The sequence below is a fragment of the Vicugna pacos genome, chromosome 3 (genome assembly GCF_048564905.1).
Source record: "Vicugna pacos chromosome 3, VicPac4, whole genome shotgun sequence".
Taxonomy (NCBI): Eukaryota; Metazoa; Chordata; class Mammalia; order Artiodactyla; family Camelidae; genus Vicugna; species Vicugna pacos.
In genome coordinates, this window is record NC_132989.1 from 97224885 (window position 1) to 97239910 (window position 15026).

Consider the following 15026-nt stretch of genomic DNA (forward strand, 5'->3'; position numbering starts at 1 on the left):
GGAGGTGCTAAAGACAGATGATTTCTAGGTGGTCACGTGACTGGAAACTTGGAGCTCAGCCCCTGAGTTTCTTTAGGAACCCGTATCTGCAGCCCTCCACCCAGGCCTCCTCAAATAAGCCTCCAGCGTGAAAGAGATCAGTATCTTCGCCAAGTAAAGGGGACTTCAAGGTGAGTCCTCTGGACATATGCCTTTCCAACCAGATTGCTGCCTTAAGCTCCTTCCTTACAGATTTTTCTAGTGACCACCATACACCAAGCTTGTTTGGTGGCCACTGCTTGGGCTGTGTAGTGGAAGGTGACCTAGAACAGGACACAGACCTGGGTTCTCAGCCTGACATTGGCACTAATGCTCTGTGTGGTCTGGGGCAAGTGACTCACCCTCTCAGGGCCTCCATTTCTTCAGCTATAAATTAAAGAGTTGGGGATATATTTTCTAAAATAGCAGTGGTTCTTGAACTGGAGCCTGCATCAGAACCCCCTGGAGGGCTTGTTAAAATCTCTGGGCGCCCCTCCCCCCTGAGTTTCCGGTCCACTGGGTCTTGAGTGGAGCCCAGGCATGTGCATTTATAACAAGTTCCCAGGGGATGCTGATGCTGCTTGGGAGTCTGCCTGGAGATGGGAGTTTCCTGAAGTGTCCCCAGGATGAGTTGTAGCCATGGTTGCAGACTTCACAAGGTGAGGGTTTCCTCACTGACGCATCTGGCAAGGCTGTCCACAGCTGTAGTTCCTCGAGGGGCTCTAAGCAGTGCCCGGCTCCTGATTCTGTTTTTTGATGGTCGTAATCTCCTTTCAGATGCTTCATCTCTGCCCCCTTTTTCCTCCTTCCTCTGATTTGGCAAGTATATATCCACAGAGCTTTAAATAGTTCAGAGAGTTTTGACCTCTGGGATGACAACTGAGTTTGATATTGTAAAGGGGGAGAGTTCTGGGTAATGAAAAAAACCTCCCTCTCTAGGGCTGGATGAGATGATAAGACAGGGGAGGAAGGACTGGTTCTCGTACTAAATGTCTTCCCTTAATATCTAGTCTTATATGATCAGATAAAGAGAAACTGTGTCGAGGGAGCCAGGCAACCCGGGAGGATTCACTGGAAGGAAATTGGGATTGGAATTTAAAGCAGAATGTTAAAGGAGCTTAAAGGTCATCCAACTCAGTGGTTTTTAGAAACCAGTGTTTCTGCAGAATTGTATCAGGGGCTGTTACAGGGGTGCTGACTGTCCACTTTTCAAAGGCCGCCAGAAGCATCTGGTGAGCAAGCAGAGCGAGGTTGGTTAGATGTGCTGGAGTAAAGGAGAGCTCGGTGCTGTCGCATTGCAGGGAAGGTGGGCAGGGAACTTGTGGGCTTTGGGGGCCTGAGGTGGGTGATTTCAAGGCAGGTCTTATAAGGGAGGAAATGGTTGGGATTTGGACATGTTTATGACAGAATAGCTTGGGATTGGTGAGCTCAGCATATTAAAATGGACCTTGATAAGCAAACTATAATATAGTTTGCTTAATACGTATAACCTTACCCTCCAGGAAAGGACTGTCCAGAACACACAGCTAGCGTACTCCTGCTCAATTTCAAGATTGTTTAAAATAGGAACAAAAAAGAATGTCTGTTTCTAGAATTGTTTTGCATAAAGAAATACAGGGAATCATGTGGACTTCAGTCCTCAGGACCAAGGAGAGCGGTTGCTGTTTGGGTGCTTGCCCCTCCCCTGCCCTCTCAATCAACTAGAGCACCTGCACATTCTTCTGTTTTCTGTTTGGGGTTTCTCCATCAGATTTCATTGAAAGAAAGGGCTTTATATCTTGAAAGGGGTTCAGACTCCAGACGTACACAAAAATCCCCATTTAGAATAGAGAACACTGAAGTCCAGAGGGGAGGGGCAGTCACACCATTGGTTCATGGCACAGAAGAGGGCACGCACCAGCTTGTACCATGCCCCTGGGGCAGTCAAGACAGCAATGCTGGGCTCAACCACAAGTCACCACCAAAATCTGAGTGGTACCCAGTAAAGCTGTCTCTCTCTCATGTACATCTGAAGGGATGAGACAGCTTTCCCACATCTTCCATCTTTCCCACAGGAAACACATGGTCTCCAACATGCTGTGGGAGAAGAGAGGAAAGTGGTGGCTCGGTGGCTCACTGGCTCTGAGATCCAGGAGCAGTTGAAAATACGGGTTACATCCATGCACAGGCCACTGGCCCCAACCTGACTGCAAGGGAGGCTGGGATGCCCAGAGGAGCCCAGGAAACACTGGTGTGCACTGACTACCTCTGCCTCATCCAGGATTTGGGGGTGCATGCATGCTTCATCTTGTGCTGTTTTATCCCCTAGTTTCTAGAGGAGAAACTTAAAGAGCAGTAAGGAGCAGTAACTTGACCACTCCTCACAGGCTGGAACTGATGTGGCCAGCACTTGAACCCAGATCTGACTGAAGACCAGTGCTCTTGTCTCTCCCCTACCCTGCGAGGAAAAGAGACATGGGGGGGACGAAGAGGCCAAAGCCAGATGGCTTTGAGGTAGGAGAGATCTGTGTACTTTGGAGGCAGAGAGGCAGGAACGGGTAGACCTGAAGTTGAAATGTAGGAGGTTGAAGGAAGACATATAAGATCTTAATGAGAAAAACAGGATTAAAAGCACAGATAAAGTGTTAGCAAGCAGAAAGAGATGGAATTATTTCTCTTCCTCTTACACAAAAGAAAGAATGAGAGAGCAGTTTACAGACAGTGAATATAAGGATAAATGGAGCCTGTACGCAAAACTTGGGATTCTGGTGACAGATGACAGTAAAAAGGGGAGGAGCCCACACTGAGGGGTTAGGAAAAATAGCATGGTATTTAGATGAACCAGGTTGGCACTGGGTCTTGTGATCTGAGCTTCTCCATCACCTGGCCCCTCCTCTCTCTCTGGCTTCCCTCTGGCTTCTATGATCTCGCTCTGAGGCTGCGGGCTGGGCGCTTCCTCCTTGCTCGCAGCCTGCTCTGCCTCAGTGAGGCCAGTTTGCTGTTCCAGCGCCATCAGACTTTGGTGGTCACTGCTCGTCCTCACTTAGTGACCCCTCAGTTGCCTGCCTTGAGCCACCTGCTTCCAGAATTACTCCTGATGAATTCCTCTCTAGCCCTTTGGCTTGTTAACAGAGTAGTTGTCCCCTCTGCACTCTTTTCATCCCTCCAGCTAATGACAGTCCTCAGATCTACATAGCTAAATTCTGCTTAAAGGAATCAAACTCATTTTGATATTTGGTCTAAGAAAAAAATAGGAAGATCCAGGTTTCTTAGGAGAGGCAGCGAGGCTGCCTGAGTTCACATCCCAGTTCCACCCCTAACCAACTCTGAGACTTCACACAGGTTACTTAATCTCTCTGGGGCCCACTCTTTCTTCATCTGTAAGATGGGGAGAGTAGTAGTGTTACCAGAGAGTAGGTTCTTGTCTCCTACAGGAAAGAATTCAAGAGCAAGCTGTAGTAAAATGAAAGAAAATTTATTTAGAGAGATGCATACTCCATAGACAGAGTGCAGGCTGTTTCAGAAGGGAGAGTGGCCCTGGGAGATGGGGGTCCTCTCAGGATTAAGAGTGGCCCTGGGATGCAGGGGTGCTTGGTTTTTATGGGCTTGATAATTTCATATGCTAACAAGTGGGGGGATTATTCCAACTATTTTGGGGAAGGGGCAGGGATTTCCAGTAACTGGGCCACCGCCCACTTTTTGGTCTTTTATGGTTGGCCTCAGAACTGTCATGGCGCCTGTAGGTGTGCCATTAGCATGCTAATATATTACAATGAGTGTATAATGAGGCCCAAGGTCCCCTGGAAGTCCAGTCTTCCACCATCTTGGGCCTAGTTGGTTCTAACCAGTTTGCGTCCTTTCCTCAATTGCTGTGTCATTCTTTTAATAGTTGTGCCCTGCCCCCTTCCCTCCTGCTCAGTAGTTTTTTACCTCATACTATGTTTCTAAGCATTAAAATTTGTTGCTATAGCTAAAAGATTAGGATAAACTAGAACGAAAACTTAGACCAGTGGTAAGAATAATGTAACTGTTTCCCATCATCATTTTTGTTATCAAACACAAGCAACACAATCAAGGTCAACAGTGATAATGGTTCTATTATTTGTAAAGATCTGTGTCACTACTTTGCTTTATTCTCATAGCAAATCATTACTAGTGGCCCATACCACTCTTTTGGTTATAAGAGCTTTCATTAAGTTTAAATATAAAAAGGTATCTTCTGAGTTTGATGGAAATGTGGTTCCAGTGTTAGTCATATTATAGTTTTGTATTCTTGCCACGGGAAATATTGTGAGCAAAGGAGTGCTTTTATCTCAAGTTATAAGGGAAAGCTTTATTGAAACCAGGATGAGGGGGAAGTCTTGTCACGTTGCCATCAGAATGAAAAGAAGAGTCTTCACTCACTCATCCTGCTGCTTGTTTATATAAAGAAATCTTGGCATCAGGTCCTTGTGAGGAGAGACTACAGCATTTGAGCTGAGTTCTTTGGGGGCTCAAAGGACCATCGAGAGAAGGGCAGTCTCGTTTAGTAAGATGGGAGGCTGAGCTGCTGGTTTTCATTCTCAGCAAAGTTTCCTGCTCGAAACAAACAAAGGAAGGTGCAGGTGGTGAAAGGGGGAGGCTGTGGAACCGACCCAGGAAAGTTGAGATAAATCCGACTCAGGATGCAGAATTCAAATATTTTCTCTGGTGTTGACAGGAAGGGTGGGCTGAGTGTTCGCTCTGCTGTCTCAGCAGTATGTTCTGTCCCGCCACTCCCCTGTCATCACCAGGCCTGAAGCCTTTAAAATACCAACACTTAGCATTTTGCGGGTGGAAATCCAGATTTAGGGAAAAGGAACCCTTCCATATTGGGAGATCGTGGGGCCCTTTGCTCCGGCCACCTTGGAGCTGTAGAGAAGGGAGAAAGGCAAGGATCCCTCCCACAGTTCATCCTGCCTCCTGATCTGAATGCCTTATGACAACTGATTGACCTGTTGTGGAGTTTTTAGGCTTTTTTAAAAAATTCATTCAACTTAAAAAAGTTATCAGATCCAAGTGCACATGTCACAAGTACACAATTTATAAATTTTCACAAACTAAACATCCTCATGTAACTAACACCCAGATCAAGACACAGAATATGACCAGCCCTCCAGAAGCCCTCCTGTGCCTCTTTCTTCTGCCCTGACCTCTAACAGAATAGATTGCTTTTGCCTTCTTGGTACTTCATATAAATGGGATAATTCAGTGCATACTCTTCATACCTGGCTTTTTACCTCATCGTTACCTTGGTGAGATTCATTCATAATGTTGCACATGGTTGGAGATCATTCTTGGCTGTAGAGAATTCTATCGTGTGAACACTTGATGAGCTTTTGGCAATTTCTATTTGGGCTTTTTTTTTACTGGTGTTGCTGTGAACCTTCTAGTGCATGTCTTTTGGTGGATGTGTGCACATTTTGGGGGGATATACGTGTGTGCACTTGGAACACACACGCACACGCACTCCCTTCACACCTAGGAGGGGAATTGCTGGGTCATACAATGTGTGTATATTTAGCTTCAGTTGTTACTGGCAGTTTTATAAAATGGTTGTACATTTTATATGGAATCCCCCTACAATTTAGTGTAGGGGGATTCCATTTGTTCTCCATTCAACTTTTGTGCCCTTAGATTCCAGGGCCAGCACGACAGACTGCACATGCAATAAGCACATATAACAAGGAACAGACCATAGTCAGCTCAGCATTCTTTTCAAAGCAGAGCTAATGCTGCGGCTGCTCCCCTCAGCTGCTCTCTGTCTGACCAATGAGATTTATCCTTGGAGCCATCAAGTCCCCAGTGGTATGAACTCTGATCAGACCCCTGGTTCTGGCTTTTCTTTGACTGTTGAGAATCCTGGTGAGCATCTGTTGTCGATGATTGCCATCAAAGGACAGTCTCCACGGCCTATTTATAACGAGGAGGGTGGAAGGACTTGGAATGCTTTTTCCTGAATCCAGAAAAACTTACTGGAGTTGGAAAATAAAGCCCCTTTTTAGAATTGGCAATCACTTTTTGGGGGAAAGGGGAGCTATTAAGAGCTTATTTAAGAAGCTTAATATGTTGATGTCAGAAATCTCTTTCATCCTCACCAAAGAATTGATCTTAATCCCATTGTCTAATTGGATAAGAGTCGTTCACAATTTTAGACGTCTCTGGATAGCTTCCATTGTGGATGCTTGTTTGGATGTTTTTACAGGCAGCATATTTTCCTGTGGAATGCTTGGCAAACGTTTGTAATGAAGAGTTGGATTTGAAGTTGTGGATACAGATGGATAAGGTCACCCTACAAATCAACCATCGAGTAACATTAAATGTTTAAATTGGATATAAATAAGTGCTTTGGCTCTTCCCTTCCTTCTCCCCCTCTCTCCAAGTATTTTTCTTTCACTTCCATCTTTCAATAATCAGCAATAGTTTTACTGGATGTTGGGCAAAAGACTTGTTCTTTTTTTGTTAATAGAGCATTCATCTATCATAGCAACTTCTCCACTTTTAATGGAACTAGTAAAATTTCTGCTTTCCATGCTACCTTTTATTCATAAGTTAACTTAAGTTCTAGCAAGTAAAGATGACAAAAGCCAGTGGCCAGGAGTCGAGGAGAATTTGTCTTATGGGTAAGGTATTTAGCCTGAGGGATTTCAAATGCCACTTTGCATGATGAACCCCCTTAAGATTCTTAGAAATTGATGGTGCAGTGAAACCACTCATCTTAATAGATGCTCGTTGGACAGCCAAGCCACCCGACCATCTTATGACTCCCTGGTCAGAAAAGCAAGTTACTCATGTATGCAACTATTTAGCAGCTAAATTTCTGGAAATAGAATTGCTAGGTCAAAGGGTAAGTCCATTTAAAAATTTTAGAAATATTGCCAGATGGTGCTCCAGAAAGCTCGCATCACTTTTCACTCAGTCTGCAGTGTACCAGAGTGTCTCTTTTTCTCCTCACCTCCTTTAAAACCTGTCACAAAAATGAATTCCTCTTGGATTCTCTTTAGAGCCCTCCTATACAGCTCCATTCTGCCATTGCCTTGGCATCTGTCTTTTTCTTCTCAATGGCTCATATTTTGCGTATTTTTACAACTTACTTACTTTCCCACTTCGTCCACCCACCCAACCCCTCTACTGTCCTACCTAAGCATTAAATTAAAACCCAAGTGGATTGGAAGAACTGTTAAGCTCTCATTGGTGTAGCTGGTTCAATCCTAATTTTGCAACAACTTACAAAATAGACAAATTGGGTAAGTTGAGGAATACCTGTATAATGATAAAGATATTGAGACAAGGACCATTAAATTATTCACAGTGACCAAAGAAAGTCTTTTATTTGGGACGGGATGGTTGGTGGGGGAAGAGAGTATTTATGAGAGACAGTGCAGTGGTTAAGAGCCAAAATGCCTCTGTTTAAATCGTTGCTCAGCCACTGTGTGACTAGTAAGGAACTTATGCCATCTGTAAAATGGGGATAATAGTTGTACTTCCCTCACAGGTTTCTTGCATAGATTCAATGACTTAATATATGCAAAGCACTTCTCATAGGATCTGGTATAGCACCATTATTACTAGTTTAGGGCTATTACTATGAGTTTGTTGCTTCCTTTTCTTCCGTGGGCTTAACTATTCCATTGGGCAAGAAGATGAAAAGTCTGCTCTGAGTTCCCTTCATCAGACTAGCTGAAATTTGGATGTATAGAAAGGCAGTTTATTGAAAGCACTGAGCTTTTGTGCCTGAAAAAAACAGGCAAGGTGGTGCTAAAAGACAGTGGCATAGGAAGGGTACGGATTTTGTCTTATCTGTTAAAAAATATTGCCGGCGTGAGCCTCCGTTTTTTTTTTTTTTTTTAACAGTTTGATAGACAGGGTGTCTAGCATAAAATGGGTGCCTCTTTCTTCCTCCTCCTGCTTCATCTGACAAGCCTTCAGCAAAGAAATAGTGCAATGCAAACCCCCTTGATGCCGGGACATAGGACTTCCTTCCTTTGCTGTCTTCTCTGGCCGATGGCCCCTCTCACCTGTGACACACCCCCCCCTCAAAAGCCAAAAATTACGTGGAATTTCTTTCTTAATCAATTTCTGCTTCCATCCGACTTTCCAGCCTCTAAATCCATAGAGTATTTTTTAGCTTTACTTGGGCCCAAAAATGTATGCATGTTCTTAGATTTTTTTCCCTTCCCAAACCAGTAAAATAAGAATTCTGTGTTGGCAAGCTCAATGACTCTCTCCCTATCCTCTGAGTAGAGTTTACTCCGACTAGATCAGTTCTTTGGGGGCTTTTATAATGTTGAATCAGAAAGAAAGTGAAAATGGACAAGAATCTGAAACCCCTGGGCTTGGGCTGGGGGAGGAGATTTCCCAGGGACATTTGGAGGGAGGCTGTGAGTTTAAGAGATTGATCCTTGTTGTGATGATTTGTCATTGCAAGCAAATTACTTTGGGTTATTTTAAATTAATTTTGTTAGCGGCTGAACTGTGATCCTTTGTTCATATCAAAATATAATTTTCAATGACTAAAAAAACACTGTGTGATAAAAATTGTGGTGAGCATGTGCAAGGTTTTAATTACTGCAGTAATGAGGGAACCAGCAGATGACAAAGATGATTCACAGGAGGACATGAGAAGCTAACGTGTATACAGCTAGTGAAGGAAAAAGAAAAGACAACACTGCAATAAAGAAGAAACTGCAAGAAGATTGCTAGGTTGATTGATACCCAACTGGTTCATTTCCTACACAGCAATAAAAACAGTAACTTTTGGGGCTACCTTATCTACTGGACAAAAAACATTTGTTGTTTATAAGTTTTCTACAAATTAGCATCTATCTTTGCATAGCTATAAAATGTGCCTGGCCCTTATCAATGGTAAACAGTAAGCCTAGAGTCAGATAAACCTTGGGTGGGCTTGTTAGATAGCTCCCTGCGTGATAGCAGAGATTATTCGGTTATCTCTTTTTGCTTTTCTTCCAAGTTTTGGGTGATTTTTCTTCATAGTCCCTTGTGTGGTCATAAACAGTCTTCTAAGATTATTTTTGATCACAAAAAAGACTGGTCTCACTGTGTTTTGTGTTCTTTGCCTGATCCATTTACAGAGGAGCAGCACGTAGAACACATACCACCACCATTCTTGTTGTTCAGCCAACAAATCTACGGCCATGAGAAGCCAAGGAACTACAGAAGCCAGACAATCAGCTTTGGTCTGGAAAGTTTGTAAAGAATCCAGGATTGCATCTCAACTTCTATTATTCCAAAGATCATCTCCCCAAATGTTTATTTTAATCATTCTTATATGCTTATTAATTCCAAAGCGAGAGAAACAAATTTAAGAAATTCATCTCCACCCAGGTTTCACCCACAGTGCCTACAACTGCATGTGAATTCTTTTCTCGAGGTCTTCCTCCTCCCCTGCAAATTGTTAAAGTTCCTTGGCTGCCAGGGAGTGATCCTCCTTACTGCCTATGAGTCCGGAAACCCTGTAAGCACATACCAATTTCCCAGCATGGCCTTGTAGACATTAGGCCCACAAATGACAATCAACTTTTGTTGTTTGTCGTATCAATGACATGAGTTTTAACTCTGGCATAACACTCCAGGTGTGGCCTAAGTTTACAAATCAATTTGCTCAACTACATCTCTGTTTAAAAAAAAAGATTTTAAAAGATTTTTAGTATTTGATTTATAGTGTTGTATTAGTTTCTGGTGTATAGAATAGTGATTCAGTTAAAAAGAGTAAGTTTTTTTTTTCTATTGAAGTATAGTCAGTTACAGCATGTCAGTTTCTGGTGTAGAGCATAATGTTTCAGTCGTGTATATATATATATACCTATATTCATTTTCATATTCTTTTTCATTAAAGGTTATTACAAGGTATTGAACATAGTTCCCTGTGCTATACAGAAGAATTTTTTTAATCAATTTTTGTATATAGTAGTTAATATTTGCAAATCTAAACTCCCAAATTTATCCCTTCCCACCCCCTTTCCCTCCAGTAACAATAACAGCAGTCTGTTCTTTGTTTTTTAGAAATCAAGGCCATACGAAGTCAGCAGAAAGCCCAAAAAATATTCTCAGGAGAAGCAAAATCTCTATTATCTGGACAAATTACAGAGAAGATGAATAATAAATTTTACTGCCTTTTGTTAAGAGCAGACTGTATACTCCAAGACTCATTTATCATTTTAATGGAAAGAATACTGCATTCTAATTTTGCGTTAATGTGATATTGGACAGTATAGAATTTATGAGCATTTTTAAAATGAAAATTGAACCAGCTTTGTCAGCCTTTTAAACAAATTTCTTCTTTTCAGTCTTAAGTTTGCAAGTTTTATAAACTAAGGCAAATAAAATTTCCTCTTCTGTGAACCTCCTGTATCCTGTTCCCATGCAGGTTTAAGATCAAATTATTTTCTTTTTTCATTAGCAAACCCAAACACAGCCCGTTATCTTGCATACATATATACCTATTTATTTGGGACTCCTGTTCTCAGTGTAGTCTCAACCACTGATCTTAGGTACAACTTTTAACTAAGGTAATGTTTATTTCATAGTGAAAACTGGAAGGTAATATTTAAGAACTAACCCTCTGTTATGCAGAAACATCCTAACAAGCGAGCAAAATTCATAAACATAAATAACAAAACTTAACTACAGCTGCACACACCTGTTTTACACATACGCACATCGGGAGCTTGCAGCCTCAGTTCTACAACTCAGTGAAAGAAAGAAAGAAAAGAAAGAAAGAAAGAAAGAAAGAAAGAAAGAAAGAAAGAAAGAAAGAAAGAAAGAAAGAAAGAAAGAAAGAAAGAAAGAAAGAAAGAAAGAAAGAAAGAAAGAAAGAAAGAAAGAAAGAAAGAAAGAAAGAAAGAAAGAAAGAAAGAAAGAAAGAAGGAAGGAAGGAAGGAAGGAAGGAAAGAAGGAAAGAAAGGGGGAGAGGGAGAGGGAGAGGGAGAGGGAGAGGGAGAGGGAGAGGAAGAGAGAGTGGAAGGAAGGAAGGAAGGAAAGTAAGAGAAGAGAAGAGAAGAGAAGAAAAGAAAAGAGGAGAAAAGAAAAGAGAAAGAAAGAGAATCCCTGCGAGTCTGCAGACCTTAAGAATGGATGATTACTCTACATTTTGAAAGGGGCTTTTCCCATCCTTCAGACCTAGCCTGCAAACAGCTGTGGACCATTACTTAATCAGACTTTCAGATACAAACAAGTGATAGCACAACCAAAGTCCACACCCAGCTGCTTTTCTCTACCTGGCAGACAGGTGCCCAGCCAAGTCACCTGAGCTCTCACCCTGGAAAGGAGATGCTTGTCAAACTAGATCTTTAAGACTCACTTTGAATGATGATAACCAGAATCACTAAACCATAACAATTTTTGGCAGGTCTCAGAAATACTTTTGCTTCTATTGACCAGTGGATTTTTGTCGTATAAACAGTGAGACTCCAATAGCTAATCACGTTGCCCTTTTCTCAGTAATGGCTAGAACTGAAGCCAGGTTTGTGGACCAAACAAAGCAAGGAAGAACAGAAGATAATAACTGGTTTTTTAATTAGTCTCATCATTTTCCACTCATTTTATCTTCTTCCTCTTGTTTTTCTTTCCTTCTTGCTGTTTTCTAGTGGAAGTTATCTGGCCATAGTGTCTACTGGGGAGGCACATTAACTCCTTTGTGAAATAAACAGGGTTTAGACATGTATCAAACAAACTCCCAGACTGGATCCATTTCCAAATTTCTGTTTGTGATGTCCTTATAGTTTTGAGGCTCAAAAGTGCTTTAGAATGAACAGGAAACAGTCGTTGTAGCTTTAAATCTGTATTCTCAAAAAACTCTTCCCCAAACTGATAACGACATTATTTTGTATGTTGATGGTTTCTGTTTCTGCTTGCCTAGAACTTGATTTCCTCAGCAGTGAGCTAATAGGACTTGCTGCTGCTGCTGACTGGACACATCCACATACAATAAATCTTGATAAACAGTATGCGCTGAGGGGTATAAGTATAGTTCCCTGATTGGCCCTTTTGGTAATACTGATTGTTCCCTTTGTTGAATTTCACGCTATGAATCAAGCTCGTAAGCTCTAGGTGGAAAGCATCTCCATAGTTTCAGAAACATCAGTTCAGAAGCTTAAGGCCTCAGAGTATGTGCCTTCCACAGTTACAAATCTGGTGTGGGATTTGGGTATTTGACTTAGTATTTGTTTAAAATCAAGTCCCAAATTTATTTTAAAGTGAGGCCACGCTGCAGGAGTCTAGCCAGAGCCCCATGTTCTGCGATGACCTGAATTCCTGTTGGGGCCCGGCCATGACCCAGCCAGTGGTCCACAGGCAACTTTGTGATCTTAAGGACCAGATGTTGAGTTGAAGGAGCCAAAGTCCCAGGGTGCAGCGGGAAGATGCTGTATTAGCTTACCTCATCTGGATCCATCTCTTTGTACCAGAGGGACTCAGTGGGCTCAAGAAGAATGAGGTTTGATTTGAGAGGCCAAGCTATTTCATCTTTGCCAGTTTATTACACGAATTATCACAGCTTCTCATCTAAGTCAGTGATCTTGGACTTGGCCTTGTCTCTGTCCTTTACCTCGTCAATTCTCATTGATTCTTTTCCCCACTTCTGGCTCTCCTAAAACCTATGGTACCTTCTTCACTCACAGTCACACTTGCCTGAATCCAGGAGGCTTAGTGCTACAAGCGCATCCTGTCCCTGCAAGAGGCAGTTCTGCTACAAAGATGAGGAGTTCATGACTTTCTTTTCACAACCTGCTTTCCCTCCTCTGCCATTCTTTTCCATCCCCAAACTTTTATCGTCATCTGTATTTGAAGCCTTCCTTTCAAGAGCATTTGAAAACATTCTTTCTCTCTGGAGTGGTATGTAACTTTGGGGGACATGTTGAGAACTGCTCTCATCATTTAGAGCCCAATTTACTATTAATTGACAGGGAGTCTTTTAGGTTTTCTATCCAGTTTCTATTTACTTGATTAACTATTAATAGAAGTAGGTAACATTCATTAAATTTTTACAATGTGCCAGCTACTGCAATAGGTTTTTAATCAGCTCTTTAATGGTTATAATAATTCCATAAGCTAAATTCCGATCTGGTCCCAATTTACAGATGAGGAAACTGAGGCAGAGAGAATTCAAGTAAATTATCCAGAGTCACTCAGGAGTTACTAAGAAGCAATGCTAATTTGACTTTGAAACTCTGTATGTAAACATCATTCTATGCCCAAAACTAGATTAAGATATTGAATTAAGAGTTTGGGAGTAACATGTACACACTACTAAATATAAAGTAGATAAACAGCAGGGACCTACTGTATAGCACGGGGAACTATATTCAATCACTTTTAATAATCTATAATGGAAAAGAATCTGAAAAAGAATAGATATATATGTGTATAAAAACCACTTTGTGTACACCTGAAACTAACACAACATTGTGAATCAATTATACTTCAATTAAAAGAAAAGATACTGATCTCTGTTATGCACATGTCCTCAGGGTCACTCCATCTCTCCAGGGTCCATTATGTTCTCTATTTTAAGTAGTATTTTTAACTCTTGAGTTTCGGAAGATAATATATACTACAATTCTAACCCTGTTGACATTTTCAGAGAGGAGACGGTTAGAGCAGAAAGGGAGACAGTATGATGTTCACTAATTTTTGTGATTAGTTTTACAAAGTAACTTGGCAAAGCCTTCTGTGGGAGGATGTTGCCGTGTATCTGTTGACACAATTCCATTCTTTTGGAGACTGACAGTAGGGAGTGGTGCTTGGAGCATGTAATATATTTGGAAAGGCACCGAAGTCTGGTTGTGTAGCACTGACCCCTGGTCCTGGAGGCCTGGCTGGGCCAGCTGAGCCTAGCAGGGGCTTTAATTTAGAATTTCCTGAGCCACTTGTGGATTCAACCTATAGCCTTGGCTTCTTGAGTCCATGCTCCAGTGGCAGTAATTGGATTCAGGATTATTTCTATATGCCGAGTCTCTGGCTCTCTTTGATGATGATGGTTGGCGTGTAGACCTGAGTGAATAAGCAGAAAGTTGATCTGATCAGTGATTTAACAGGCTACTTGAGACTTCCAGAGGTGTTTTTTTTTTTTAAAGAAAGTCTTTAAGAATAATATTGAAGTAATACCAGTTATTAATTCCTAGTATGTGTACATAGAATGGTCATACCTATTGTATCCTTGAATTACCATAATTGCCAGAGGAAGTGACAGGACACATAATTTTAATCCCATTTCAGAGATGAAGAATTAACCTCAGAGAGTTCAAGAGACTTTTCCAGTGTCAAATGCTTGGGATCAGAATATAAGACCCCTAGTTTGTAGGAATTACTCTTTTTATTACACTTTTTTCAGACTTTTTTGTTTTGTTTGTGTTTATGTATTATTTTCATGGTAGACTGAGTCCACTTATGGCCGCAAATTTTGATCTCTTTCTGTATCCACGTCTTGGGCTGTGTCCCTGAAGTCTCTCTCACCTTCTTTTCTGAGTACGCCTTTGTGTGTAGCTCTAACTTTTAAAGTTATAATTATATTCCAAAAATTCGAACAAAAGAGAAAGAATTAAAATCAACTAGGATGTAGGGGAAATCAAAATGGAATACAAGCAGCAGCAAATGAAACTAGCTCTATTATAAATGAATAACATAACCACAGTGAAGTAAGTGGAGAAGAAAAGAACTAACCTAAGAAATAGTGTTTTAACTGTGTTGTAAGGCTAAAAACCAAAACCAAATACACAAACATAGTATTCTAGTTAGTAAGTTTGTTTTACGCAGGGGTACAGGTTAGCAGGTCTGAAACTACCTTACATGTACTGGAGGACTGAGCAGATAAGTAAATATATTGTGGAAACAAGAATCAGGTTTCCCAGGGGTAGAGAAAGAAGTTATAAACAACATAAGCAACAACAAATAAAAATAGAGAGGCTAAAATAAGCCCTGTGACTTTGGCTACCCAGAGGTATCAGTATGAACTCATGGTTTTTAAGAAATACGTAGATGGATGGATCGGTGGA

The 15026-nt window shown here is 41.4% G+C and overlaps 1 protein-coding gene across 1 annotated transcript in view; it reads left to right on the top strand.

The window, feature by feature from the left end:
* ADAMTS12 (ADAM metallopeptidase with thrombospondin type 1 motif 12) overlaps window positions 1-15026 on the top strand; it is a 288416-nt gene that overhangs the window by 129689 nt on the left and 143701 nt on the right. The gene's annotated exons all lie outside the window — the stretch shown is intronic.